General features: G+C 39.1%; 1 protein-coding gene across 6 annotated transcripts in view; it reads left to right on the top strand.

Annotated features, from left to right (window-relative positions):
- Positions 1-12,436, top strand: part of NKAIN2 (sodium/potassium transporting ATPase interacting 2) — a 1,179,899-nt gene that overhangs the window by 305,753 nt on the left and 861,710 nt on the right. The window contains exon 5 of one of the 6 annotated variants that reach the window (XM_086317031.1): positions 5,544-5,671. The exons of the other annotated variants lie outside the window; for them this stretch is intronic. The gene's annotated coding sequence lies outside the window, so the exon portion shown is untranslated. The remainder of the gene's footprint in view (positions 1-5,543; positions 5,672-12,436) is intronic. 6 annotated transcript variants of the gene reach the window in all.

The raw sequence follows: 12,436 nt of genomic DNA, 5'->3' as shown, positions 1-12,436 counted from the left end.
TTAAGTCCATTAACCCTTTTGGTAACTAAATATATAGGCACCCCTTCCAGCTAAATCAGGGACTTGTAAAAATCAATCCTTTCTGAGAGCTCATAAACACTCGCTCTGTCTTTCCCATGTGTACCCAGTGTTGATAAATCTGCAAGCTTAATGTGAACCAAACAGGTTGTTCTCATTTATCCCTCCAAACTAAGTGTATGTTTCTCCTTAAATGCATCTTTGATTTTAATGCCACGCTTAACATTTTCAGAAATTGACATGAAGTGAGCAACTTAAATCAGCAGCTTCAACTTGATTTTTTTTAAGTCTTTAACAACAATTTAGTGGAAAATGGTAGTGTATCTCAACAATCAAATGGCATCTTTTTCTCCTCCCTTAAAAAGTATGTTTTTCCAAATAAAAGACACTAAAACAAAATGACTTGGGCAGTAATTTGTTCATAGGATTTTGCTGACATTTATAAACTATTTGAGTTTTACTGCTGCCTTATTGTTGGCAAGAAGCTTCAATAGTGAAAGTGGTCCTGGAATTAAGTAACCTCCTTTTTTACTATCAAAACAGACAATCACCATTAAATAAACACTTGCAAAATGCTTTAAAATCACGAAGGGTTTGGCAGCATGTCCTGAAAGCCCCCAATTCAAAGAACAACCTGTGTTCCAAAAATTCACTTGTAAAGAGAGTTGTTTGAAATATAGAACAACAAATCCTCAAAATGGTGGCAAAATTCCTACCTTAATGCATTAGAACTATGGTGTATCATAGATTTAAGAATGGAAGTAACTTATCTGGATCTTATTTAACTTGACACCATTTTCTTATAGATACAAGGAAGTGAGAATTAGGGATTTACTCACAAGACAATTGCGAAGAAAAATACTGCTATCACTGTTATTTAACTGGTTGTTATAAGAGAAATACAATGAAATTAGATAATAGGCATATTTTACCTAGAAAGCTAGTGCTTAGGAGGAGAACTGGTTTCTTTTTAGGATTATGAAGGGAATATTTATGTTTAGAAAATTTTAAAGGAAACTAGAAATATTTGACTATAATGGTTGAAAGGACTGTTCTTTGTTCTATGTAATCTGATTTTTGGCTTCCCCCTAACCCCTGCCCCCCAGTCCTAGGCATATAACTAGATTGTAATTATAATTTTGATAGACTATGGACAAAGAAAGTGAAGGCGATTAATGGATAAAAGGAGATTGAAACTAGGCAAGAACTAAAAAGATGATGGAGGAGAAATGTACATCAGGAGGGAGGGAATGGAAGTGTATTGTGATATTATTTAGCCATGTGGTTACTGATGTGGACCCTTCAGCTAGGCTTTCTGCCACCTCTTAGCATGGAGACCTTGGGTGGTGAGTTCCTTAGACTTGCCTTTGTTTATGACTCTGTTTATTATTACAAAACACATTTACAGCTGGTACGTACCTCATAGGCTTGTTGTGATGACTGCCTGGCACATAGTAGGCCCTCAATAAATGACAGTAAGGGTCACCATCTAATTTATAATCTTACAGGAGATTAGTGAAGCCCTGGACTAAATTCACCCACCTGTTCTTATATGGCCTGTGAGCTAAAACTGGGTTTTATATTTTTAAACAATTGGAAAAGTCAAAAGACTTACGATACTAAAACTGAACTTTATGTATAATTTTAATGTATCCATAAATAAAGGTTTATTGGAACACAACCACCCCCTTTAGTTTACATATCGTCTGTGGCTTGCTTTTGTGCTGTTGTGGCAGAGTTTCATTGCCATCTGATCTACACAGCCAGAAACACTTGCACTTGGGCCCTTTATAGGAAAAGGTTGACAACCCTGGTCTAAACTTGGACACTTTTCAGAGTAAATGAGGGTACTGTTAATAATAAGTCAGCCAGTAAGTACAGTCACCTTAAATACATTTATTGTGTGCCATAAGAAATAAACATGAAAATTAGGAGTGGTGGAAAAAAAAAAAAACTGAAAGGAGATAGCATATTTTATGCAGGTAATTTCAACAAGGCTGTTATTAAAGTGTAAATCTTACTGTTTCTCTCCTTCTATTAAATCCATCAACTCTTCCAAGTAGAATAATATCCAGACTCTGTGCAAGGATTTATATAATCTGGTCTCCACTTACCTCTTGGACATGTTAACTAAAATTTCAGAACTGGATATCTGATTGAAATAAAAGGGTGTTGATTTGGGATTTAAGACTAGTCTGGGAGATACAGATTTGAGAAGCACTTGAATCGTGTTCCACCAGACTATGAAATGGAGATTTACAAAGGCAAAACCCTCAAAATTGGTTAATAGTTCCATCGACTATTGATCAGGAATTATAGTTGAAGATGGCAAGAAGTATGGATGCATGTTAAGTAACGATTTCTTGATGTCTGAAATGGTTGCATAGTTACAAAGGGGAGCAAAGACATAAGGTTGCATCTTTGTTTTAAAAATTGCTGGAGTTAGGCGCAGTTTACAGAAAGGTCAGGTTCTCAGCGGTACAGGGTTATGTCTGAGATCAGGTCCTCAATTGCCAGCAGACTTCATTTTTGTATGCTTGAACAATGATTGTTCATTAGATTTTCAATTTGTCATCAGACGTTTTCCAACAGGTCCCCGCTTTGTTCACTGTGCACTGGCCACGGTCACTTTTCTCTTCCAATAAAATGATGAGTCAGTCACAATCTTAGGGCTTTTGCAATGCTCTCTGCCTGGAATACTGTTTCAGATTTTTGCAAATCTGGCCCTTCACCTGGCCATCTAACCTGACATCATCCTCCATTCAATAATTTCATTTCAGCTCCTCAGACAGTCACTGTCAGAAACCTGGGGCAGGAGCTCCATGATAGTAGGGATTGTCCTGTCTCCCTGGCCTCTGTGGCTTGCTCCTGTGCCCTCCACAGCTCCTGGCATAGACTGGACATGCTGTATGAATGCATCCTTCTGGCTCTGCCTGCATTGTTGCTACTCCTCCTGTGCTGAGCACATAAGTGGTTCCACCCACTTCTCTTTCTCTTCCTGGTCTTTGGCTCTAGATGAGTAGTTTGGAATTCACACAAGTTTAAGCAGAAGTCACTGGTCTAGATGCACTCTCTGGGCACAGAATATCTCTTTCATTGCTTTATTTTGGCCATTTTCATATTTTACTGTGTTATTTGTGCTAATTTATGTATAGCTCTCATCAACCCTTTTTTGTCATGGTGTTTCCATGGCCCCTATTTGTTCATCATTTATATCCCTCACAGAATAGAGAGAAGCCAGCACCTTATTTCTTGGTCTACAAGAGTTTCCAAGATTGGGATATAAACTACTTAGAGGCTACAACTTTTCAACTGTATTTCTTTGCATCCATCACAATATTATAACAAGCAGGAGTATGTGTTCATGGATATATATATAAATGAAGAGAATGGTTAACTCTCAATTTACTCTCTGCTGCTGCTGCTGCTGAGTCGCTTCAGTCATGTCCGACCCCGTGCGACCCCATAGACAGTAGCCCACCAGGCTCCCCCGTCCCTGGGATTCTCCAGGCAAGAGTACTGGAGTGGGTTGCCATTGCCTTCTCCACAGGAGCCTCTATATGCAGTTGAGCCTAACAGCAGAGTTTAAGAAAAGAGGGGGAAATGTCCCCTGTTTCTTGATTTGCAAACTGGCCTCTGCACACAGAGATCTAAGGAGAGATGTAAGAAAGAGGCTGACCATTCCACGTTAGCAGGTGGCAGTTTCAATAAACAAGGTAATTTACTTGTCTTGGGTAGCTGCAATGGGAGATCTCTGTATCCATCCATCAGAATCTTGAAACTGTATATAGGGGCCTTAACTGGGTTCAGTTCATATGTCATTCAGGTTGTGTGTGTGTGTGCATGCATGCACATGCTCAGCCGTGTCCAGCTGTTTGCTACCCCGTGGACTATAGCCCACCAGTTCCTCTATCTATGGATTTTCCAGGCAAGAATACTAGAGTGGGTTGCCATTTCCTACTCAGGGGATCTTCCCAACCCGTGAATCAAACCCACATCTCTTGCACTGGCAGGCAGGTTCTTTGCCACTGTGCCATCAAAGAAGCCCAGGTAGTCTCTACAAGACATTATTTTTCTCAAGGCTGTGTCCTTGAAGTTTCTAAGGTGGGAATGTTGGGCAGAACATATGTTTCAATGACAAGGTTGGGGGTGAGGAGCCTCTGAATTGCTTGATTCTGCTCACAGGTCAGCCAGAAATCCTCTTGATGATTTCCTTCAACACTGGCTTTCAGCAACACCCCAAGTCCCTTCCCTTGTTAAGGCTACATAGAAAAGAGGAAAAGCAAAAAGAAATGCACTTAGAATAGTGAAGTCTCCTCTAACTCAGACAGAGGCAAGAAGAAAGCCCATAGCTCATTTTCTAGACATTTAGAAGTGCACCAAACTTTCGAGCTCCCCAAAGAGAACCGGACACCACTCACCAGAATGTAAGTTGCATGAGAGGAAGTATGTCTCCCTCATTTAACATATAATTTGTTATAACTGTAGTGCCTAAAACAGTTGGGAAATCAATAAATATTTATTGCATTAAAGAATGGCTTTCCTTGCTAATTACTCATCTGGTTAAGTTTAGCAGACTGTGTAGGTAAAAATTAAAATTTTATCCTCAATGTTCAACTATAAAATTCTTCAATGCAGAGTTTTAAAAATATGCAACTAAACAATAGAAGAACCAGACAATATGAAACACAGGGTTCTCTCTGGGATGTTCAAATGCTTTGGCATGAAAATATCCATCCACTGAAAGCAAAATGTCATCCAGCAATGAAAAAATGCTGCAATATAAGAAAAAACTTGCTTGAGAAAAAGAGCATTGCTGTAATGATTAATGAAAATATGGCTTTTTTTATTGTAAGTTCATGCAGTTTAGGAGAAAGCTTTCAGCATATATAACATTTTGAAGATAAAAGTTCATGTGATTTGATTAAAGAGCTCCAACCTTTTAAAGATAGTAAATAATACAGTACTTAGAAAATTGCTTCAAATGTTTATTTCTCTGATTGGCTAAGATTGTTCACAAATTGCTACAGCTTTTAGGTAGTGACACAACAAATCCGAATGACACATGCATCTTGAAGACTAGTGGAAATCCAATACTTTTTTAAATGCTAGAGATGGGGCCAGGGGGAAATAGTCTCAGTAGGTAATGACATTCTTCGAGATGTTATTATGGTTGGTTCTTAAATAGTTTAAAATGTTATTACATTTTCATTAACCTTCATAGCTATTTTATGGGGAAGGTAGAAGCAAGACAGCCTTTCAAAACTTTTTCAAAAAGTCTTTAATCTTTCTCTCAAAAATTAGATAATGCATGTGATTCTGTAGTGGGGGGGGGGGCTCCATTAACTGAGATGTAATTTAAATGAAGAAAACCTTTCTTACACTATTAATGTCTTTTATGAAAAGACAAGCAAGCTTGGTATTCAAAGAAAGTAAATGGAGAATTGTTTCAATATTCCTTCCCTTCCTACTCTTTGGATCCCTTTGTGTTTTAATAGTTGTTTTTTTTTTTTTTTTTTTTTAAGGTGATTTAAGTGTTAGGAGATGTACTATCCCAAAACATGTGTACAGACTATTCATGCTCATACCACTTAGCAGCCTTAAGCAATAAGAGCTATTGCCAAAGAAGAGATCTATTGGAAAAACCTCAGAAGTAAGTGCATAAATACATAAAATATCAAAGATTGCTTTCAGATCTTTTACAAATAATATGCATTCAGTTAAAAAAAGATTTAAAACTTTTGTGTGTAGTTAATCCAGGCCTTTTAAAAATATGTTCTTCACAATAATCACCCTGGTAAGGGAGGCCGGGCAAGTACTTTTATCACCATTCTCAAAGAAGCTCAGGGACCAGTCTGAGAAGGATCCACACAGCTAGTAAATAGCAGAGCCATGTTCGAAAATGAAGTCTTCAGAGTCTGAATTCTTTGTATTGTTCCCCCTGTCTGACTGCTATGGAAATAAACATGCAGAAATAAACATGGGGACAGAGATGAGAGTAAGCAAAGAACCAAATAAAAATCTATGTTGCCTGGAGAATACCAAAAAGATACATCACCCCAATGTTCTCTGAAATAGTATTTACAATAGCCAGGTCATGAAAGTAGCCTAAATATCCATCAACAGATGAGTGGATAAAAAAGATGTGGTACATATATACAATGGAATACTACTTAGTCATAAAAAGGAAGGGAATGATACCATTTGCAGAAACATGGATAGATCTAGAGATTGTCATACAGAGTGAAGTACATCAAAAGGAGAAAAACAAAACCATATAACACTGCTTACATGTGAAATCTAAAAAATTGGTACAGATGAACTTATTTGCAAATCAGAAATAGAGACACAGATGTAGAGAACAGACTTATGGACACAAAGGGGGTAAGGAGAGGTTGAATGAATTGGGAGATTGGGATTAACATATATACACTGCTGCTAAGTCACTTCAGTCATGTCCAACTCTGTGCAACCCCATAGACGGAAGCCCACCAGGCTCCCCCGTTCCTGGGATTCTCCAGGCAAGAACACTGGAGTGTTCATATAAGATTGTGACAAAATGTTTCCATATTTTACACAGTCTAAGATCCAGACTCTAAGATCCCTTTGAAGTTTTAGTATATTCCTGTAATGGGAAACATATCATATATTGTTAGGCAGTCCTTCCCATGTACGGCGTTTCCTTTTCCCACATTTTATTGCTATTATAAATACGCTGACAGTGCGTAGCTTTGTGTCTATATGTTTGTATTTTTCCAAAATATTGTATATTTTCTTTAGGGTAGAATGAGTTTCAGGGGTGGCTTATTCAGGGGTGGTTTCTCTCTATGGCTTTTGATACATACTTCCAATTTATATTCTAACAGAACTTTTGTCATCAGCAATGTAGGATAGTTAACACTTATTGGGTTCTTATGTGCCATGGACTCTTGTGCATAAACTTTTACATGAATTAGCATACTTAATTCTCACAACAGTCCTTAAGATATATGGTGTTATTGTTCTCATTATACAAAAGAAATTGAAGAATTGAATTTGAAGAAATTGTACTCCTGAGATGTTAATTAACTTGCCCAAGGATGCACTGTTAATGAGTAATAATAAGAATACTGGCTTCTATGTCTTCCTTGATATTGGGTGAAATATATTACAATCTATTTTTGCAAAGTAATGGTAATGGGCAAAATAATAGCTTTGTGTTGTTTGACTATCATTTCTTTCCTTAGTGACAACTCATTTTTTTCTTCCAGTTATTTTTCCTACAGGATTAGTCACTTATTTCATGGGATTGTTGTGAAGACTAAAATTAACGTATATGAAGACTAGAGAGTGTCAAGCATGGTCATAGCTTTATTCAATGAACAGTGACTTCCAGTGCCATTTTTAGCTAGCAACTGGCGGAAGTAGGACAAAATGTCAGAACCATGTGATCTAGTTCACTATTTTTTTATATAACTGGTTTACTTATTAAAAGGAATTCAGTCTTAGTTAGTATTTTATATACAATAGCTCCCAAAATTAAGATAATGTGTCAAGCGAAGCGAAGCAAAGTCGCTCAGTCGTGTCCGACTCTTTGCGACCCTGTGGACTGTAGCCCACCAGGCTCCTCAATCCACGGAATTTTCCAGGCAAGAATACTGGAGTGGGTTGCCATTTCCTGCTCCAGTGATCTTCCCGACCCAGGGATTGAACCCGGGTCTCCTGCATTGCAGGCAGACACTCTACTGTCTGAGACACTTACTGGAATAGAATAAAGTATTATAAACTCTTTTGATCTTTCATCCCTAGTAATAAAATATATTTAGCATGTACTACAGATTTATTTGTAGCTTTTATACTGTACTAGCATATTATATGGAGAAGGCAATGGCACCCCACTCCAGTACTCTTGCCTGGAAAATCCCATGGACGGAAGAGCCTGGTAGGCTACAGTCCATGGGGTCGCTAAGAGTCGGACACGACTGAGCGACTTCACTTTCACTTTTCACTTTCATGCATTGGAGAAGGAAATGGCAACCCACTCCAGTGTTCTTGCCTGGAGAATCCCAGGGACGGGGGAGCCTGGTGGGCTGCCGCCTATGGGGTCGCACAGAGCTGGACACAATTGAAGCGACTTAGAAGCAGCAGCAGTGTATTATATACTTATAAACACAAAAGGATTTATAATAAAGAGATTACATATGAAATACATAGAATTTCATATGTGAATTCATATTTTAAATCATTCTGTCTTTTCCAATATCACAATATTTGTTTTTCTAAAAATTATAAATATATTTTAAAAGAGCCATATTAGAAATGGTTATATATTATAAATTTTACTTCATATTCATATTCTGTCAAGTAAGAAAGTCCTACCAGATTGATTATTGAAAATTATTTGCTTTTACTTGCTTTACCTTTATTGCTTTCAATCTGTGGGTTTCTTTTCTGAAGTAGTTGAGGCCATTTTGAGTGTGGGGTTAGTTAAGCTAGAAAGTGAAATCTCCAAATTCATGTCTCCCAGCGTTAGTGAATGGAAAGATGTCAAAATATTCTAGACTCTAGGAAACTCACTCTTCTCTCAAGATATCACTAGGAGGTGACATTTGACAGATGTGCCAGTAAAATGATAATTTAGATATAGATATTTTAAATATAAGTTCATTTAAATAAAGGGTGGAGATCAAGAGGGAAGCATGTAGTATTTAAACATATGCCATTTAATAAAATAGCTGTATACCTTCTTTCATAAGCTCAAGCATATGAGCTTCAATAGGTATATGATTGGGGTGGCATAATCATTTGAATGGTGTGAGAGCTCAGGGTGGAACCAAAGGCTTTACATGAGATTAAGAGGATGTCATTGGAAGGACTGATGTTGAGGCTGATACTCCAATACGTTGGCCACCTGATGCAAAGAACTGACTCATTGGAAAAGACCCTGATGCTGGCAAAGATTGAGGGCAGGAGGAGAAGGGGACGACAGAGGATGAGATGGCTGGATGGCATCATCGACTCAATGGACATGGGTTTGGGTGGACTCCAGGAGTTGGTGATAGACAGGGAGGCCTGGCATGCTGCCCTGCATGGGGTTGCAAAGAGTTGGACATGACTGAGTGACTGAACTGAACTGAAGATGTCAGTAGTTCATGTAAAAGTGTAAATAAAGCAGGGGTTTATTTTATATTTATAACCTATATTTATAGATTATAGCTTATATAGATGTATAGATTATAATCCTTATTTATAAATTATAAAAGGACTTGGACCTCTGTTGCCACCTGGTCCTTGAACATATCACAGGCCAAGGTTTCAGTCTAATCTCTGGCATTTAGAAGATGTATATTACCTTGGCATGTTTTAAGCCTTAGTTTTCATATGTGTGCAAATGGGGTATCATCCTCATAAGTGCATGTGTGCTCACTCACATCTGACTCTTTAACCCCATGGACTGTAGCCTGCCAGGCTCCTCTGTCCATGGAACTTCCTAGGCAAGAAGACTGGGGCGGGTTGTCATTTCCTACTCCAGGGTATATTCCCAACACAAGGATCGTACCCACGTCTCCTGTGACTCCTGCATTGGCAGGCAGATTCTTTACCTCTGAGCCACTGGCATGCCTAGCTTTCTCATGGGGCTACACAAAAACATTAAATTATCTGAGTAGATTGTTTAGAGCAGAACTGAGGGCATAGTAAAGTGCTCAGCCATCGATATTGTTGCCATAGGCAATGTAGCATGGGGTCAGACTGCCTGGGTTCAGATCCCTACCCCACAGGGAACACCCATGAACCTGGATCCCAGCACTTAACCTCTCAATGATTCATTTTCCACACCTGTAAAGTGGCAATAATGATACCTACTCTACAAGATTGTTTTGAGGGCAAAATTCAAGTAGAGTACATAGAAATAACTGCCACCTGCCACTCATTTAGTAAATGCTAAATACATGTTTGCTATTATATTACTAATGTTTTAAAAACCTCCAGTGTTACCAGCCTAGGAGGAAAAACATTCTCTTATGTGGTTTATCATAGTCTCTCTGCTCTCTCTCTGGTTACATACAGTGGTATTTGTGCTATTACACTTGGAATGTTGGTTGTGTGTATTCAATTATCTGCCTGCTTTTGACCAACTAGCGATCTCTGGGCATCAGTGTGGAGGTCTGCTCGTATCTTCAGTGCTGAGTAGCCCCTGGTCTTGAGTCATTTGTCCTCTTCCATGAATAGAAAAGTGACCCAGGTTTGGAAAGTGAACCAGGAAAATCCCACAGACTGACGTTAATGCGTTCTTATTTTCACCCTCCCCTTAGGCACTTTTGCTCACAATCTTCCACAGCACACAGCCCCTCATTATTTCTACAAAAATGATCATCTCTGTAGTATTTCCATTAATGCTCGTATCTTTTACTGCCCTGCTCCTTCTTCACCTCTCACTGCCATTCCTCTCAGGTGGACACGCACACACGCACACACATGAACCCTCAGACTGAGAAGCTCCGGGGACCTTGCTGGGTCTGCTGAGATGACCAGTGCACACTCACACCAAGTACTTCACTTGCTCTGGCCTCTGTCCTGGATATATTGCTAAATTATTTCTGTCTGTCTGACATGTCATATTATACACGGTTGCCTATTTTTTCATTTGAAACCTATACTTTTAAGTTCTGAAATACTAAATGCATACTTTAAAAAGCATTCGTATTTTTTCTTGATACAACCAAGTGAATGTGTGTATGTATGTATGAGGCTTCTCTGGTAGCTCAGTGGTAAAGATTCCACCTGCCAGCGCAGGAGATGCAAGAGACACAGATTTGATCCCTGGGTTGGGAAGATCCCCTGCAGAAGGAAATGGCAACCCATTCCAGTATTCTTGCCTGGAAAATCCTGTGGAGAGAAGCCTGGCTGGCTACAGTCCATGGGGTCACGAAGATCTGGACATGACTGAGCATGTGTGTGTGTATGTAATAATCTGCATATATGCACATCTGCGTATATACAACTTCTTGAGCATTGTGAAAGTGAGTATGAGTGACTGTCTAGAGGGAGGAGGACGGGGTAGGAAGTGAGGAAGAAGGAACTTCAGTAACAAAGGACTTAGCTCTAGAGCTTTGCACCCTGTAGTGTCTCAGCTCTTTGTCTTCTCCAGGTCTGAGTACCCACAAGTATGAAATAGTTGCCTCAGTGAGAACTATGTATAAGGGTGTGACCCTTTATTGTTTCTCTCACTTTCTAAGAATGTGATTTCTGAGTTACAGGTATATTGCAGACCTTCAAGTAATTATTTTTATTCTTCTCTGTCCTGAGCTGTGTTATCACCCTTTGGCTCTCCTCTGCCATTGCTGTATCTCCTCTCCTGTTTGGCTGTGGCTCCTGATTGCTCTGGCAGGAATATGCGCAGCTTTAGCTAATTAATTGCTTCGACAGAGCAGTAAAGTGTACTTACCTAGAGTGCACTTGCAGCAGGCACTATGGATTTATTAGCAAAGAGTTATGGATCTCGATTCATAGCTCATATATGCATATGCACATTTGAATTAGAATTTTTTAAAGTTGTATGTTAATAACCCCTCAGCAATAACAGGTCTTAAGACCATTATGAATGTTGAGAACTAGATACAGCAAGGTTTAATTGTAAAAATGAAAAGATGACATATGATTTAGCTGTATGTGTTTATATGTAAAAAGCTAGTTATTTAGCATGGGGCTCCTTTTGCTTCTGTCACCACTTTAATAAGCACGAAAGCATATCATCCTTTAAGTGCAGAGCACACTGTAAGGATCCTATCTCAAAACACACTGATGCAATCTTGAAAGTGCATTTCTACTGCGCTCTATTTTTGTTGGTGTTAAAAGCAGCAAATAAACTCCCAACTTGAGAGCATCTTCAATACAACATGCCCTTTATTTCTCCATACAAGCCAGATTTCTTGGCCCAGAAGAGAATGTCCTCTCTTTGGCCGATGTGAGAAGGTGATAGAGGCATCGTGTAACAGGCATTTTCCATGACCATAATGTGGCAGCTTTTCTCCCTGTATTTTTAATCTGCTTTCTTGTCAGCTGTGCAGCTCCTTTCAGCCTCTTCCAAGTTCTTCTCTCTGGGGTCTGAGGTGGGCCGACAGAGCAGTTTGACTTCAGTGTGACAGCTGGGAACAGACCCAGCATGGATACTATTATTTTTGAATCACAGCTCTCTCCTGCTCAAGCCTCTCTAAAGGGAAACATTGGTGTGGGTAGCATGATTCCTCACCACTTTGTGAAGACCATTTTCCCAAGTTTGTCTGTATTTATGGCTCCTTTTGTTCCTGCCCTCCCTCTCCGATCCACAGTCTTTCCTTTTTTTTTTTCAACCACAGTCCAGTTATGGGAAACCCTGATTTTCACCATCCTTCACTTGGATGTACTCATTATAGCAACAGAACAGATGCTAGAAATAGAA

This window comes from Bos grunniens, chromosome 9 (genome assembly GCF_055505025.1).
Source record: "Bos grunniens cultivar Pamir isolate PY7600 chromosome 9, Bosgru_T2T1.0, whole genome shotgun sequence".
Taxonomy (NCBI): Eukaryota; Metazoa; Chordata; class Mammalia; order Artiodactyla; family Bovidae; genus Bos; species Bos grunniens.
The sequence above is the reverse complement of the archived record's forward strand: the minus strand, read 5'-3'. Positions and strand labels throughout refer to the sequence as shown.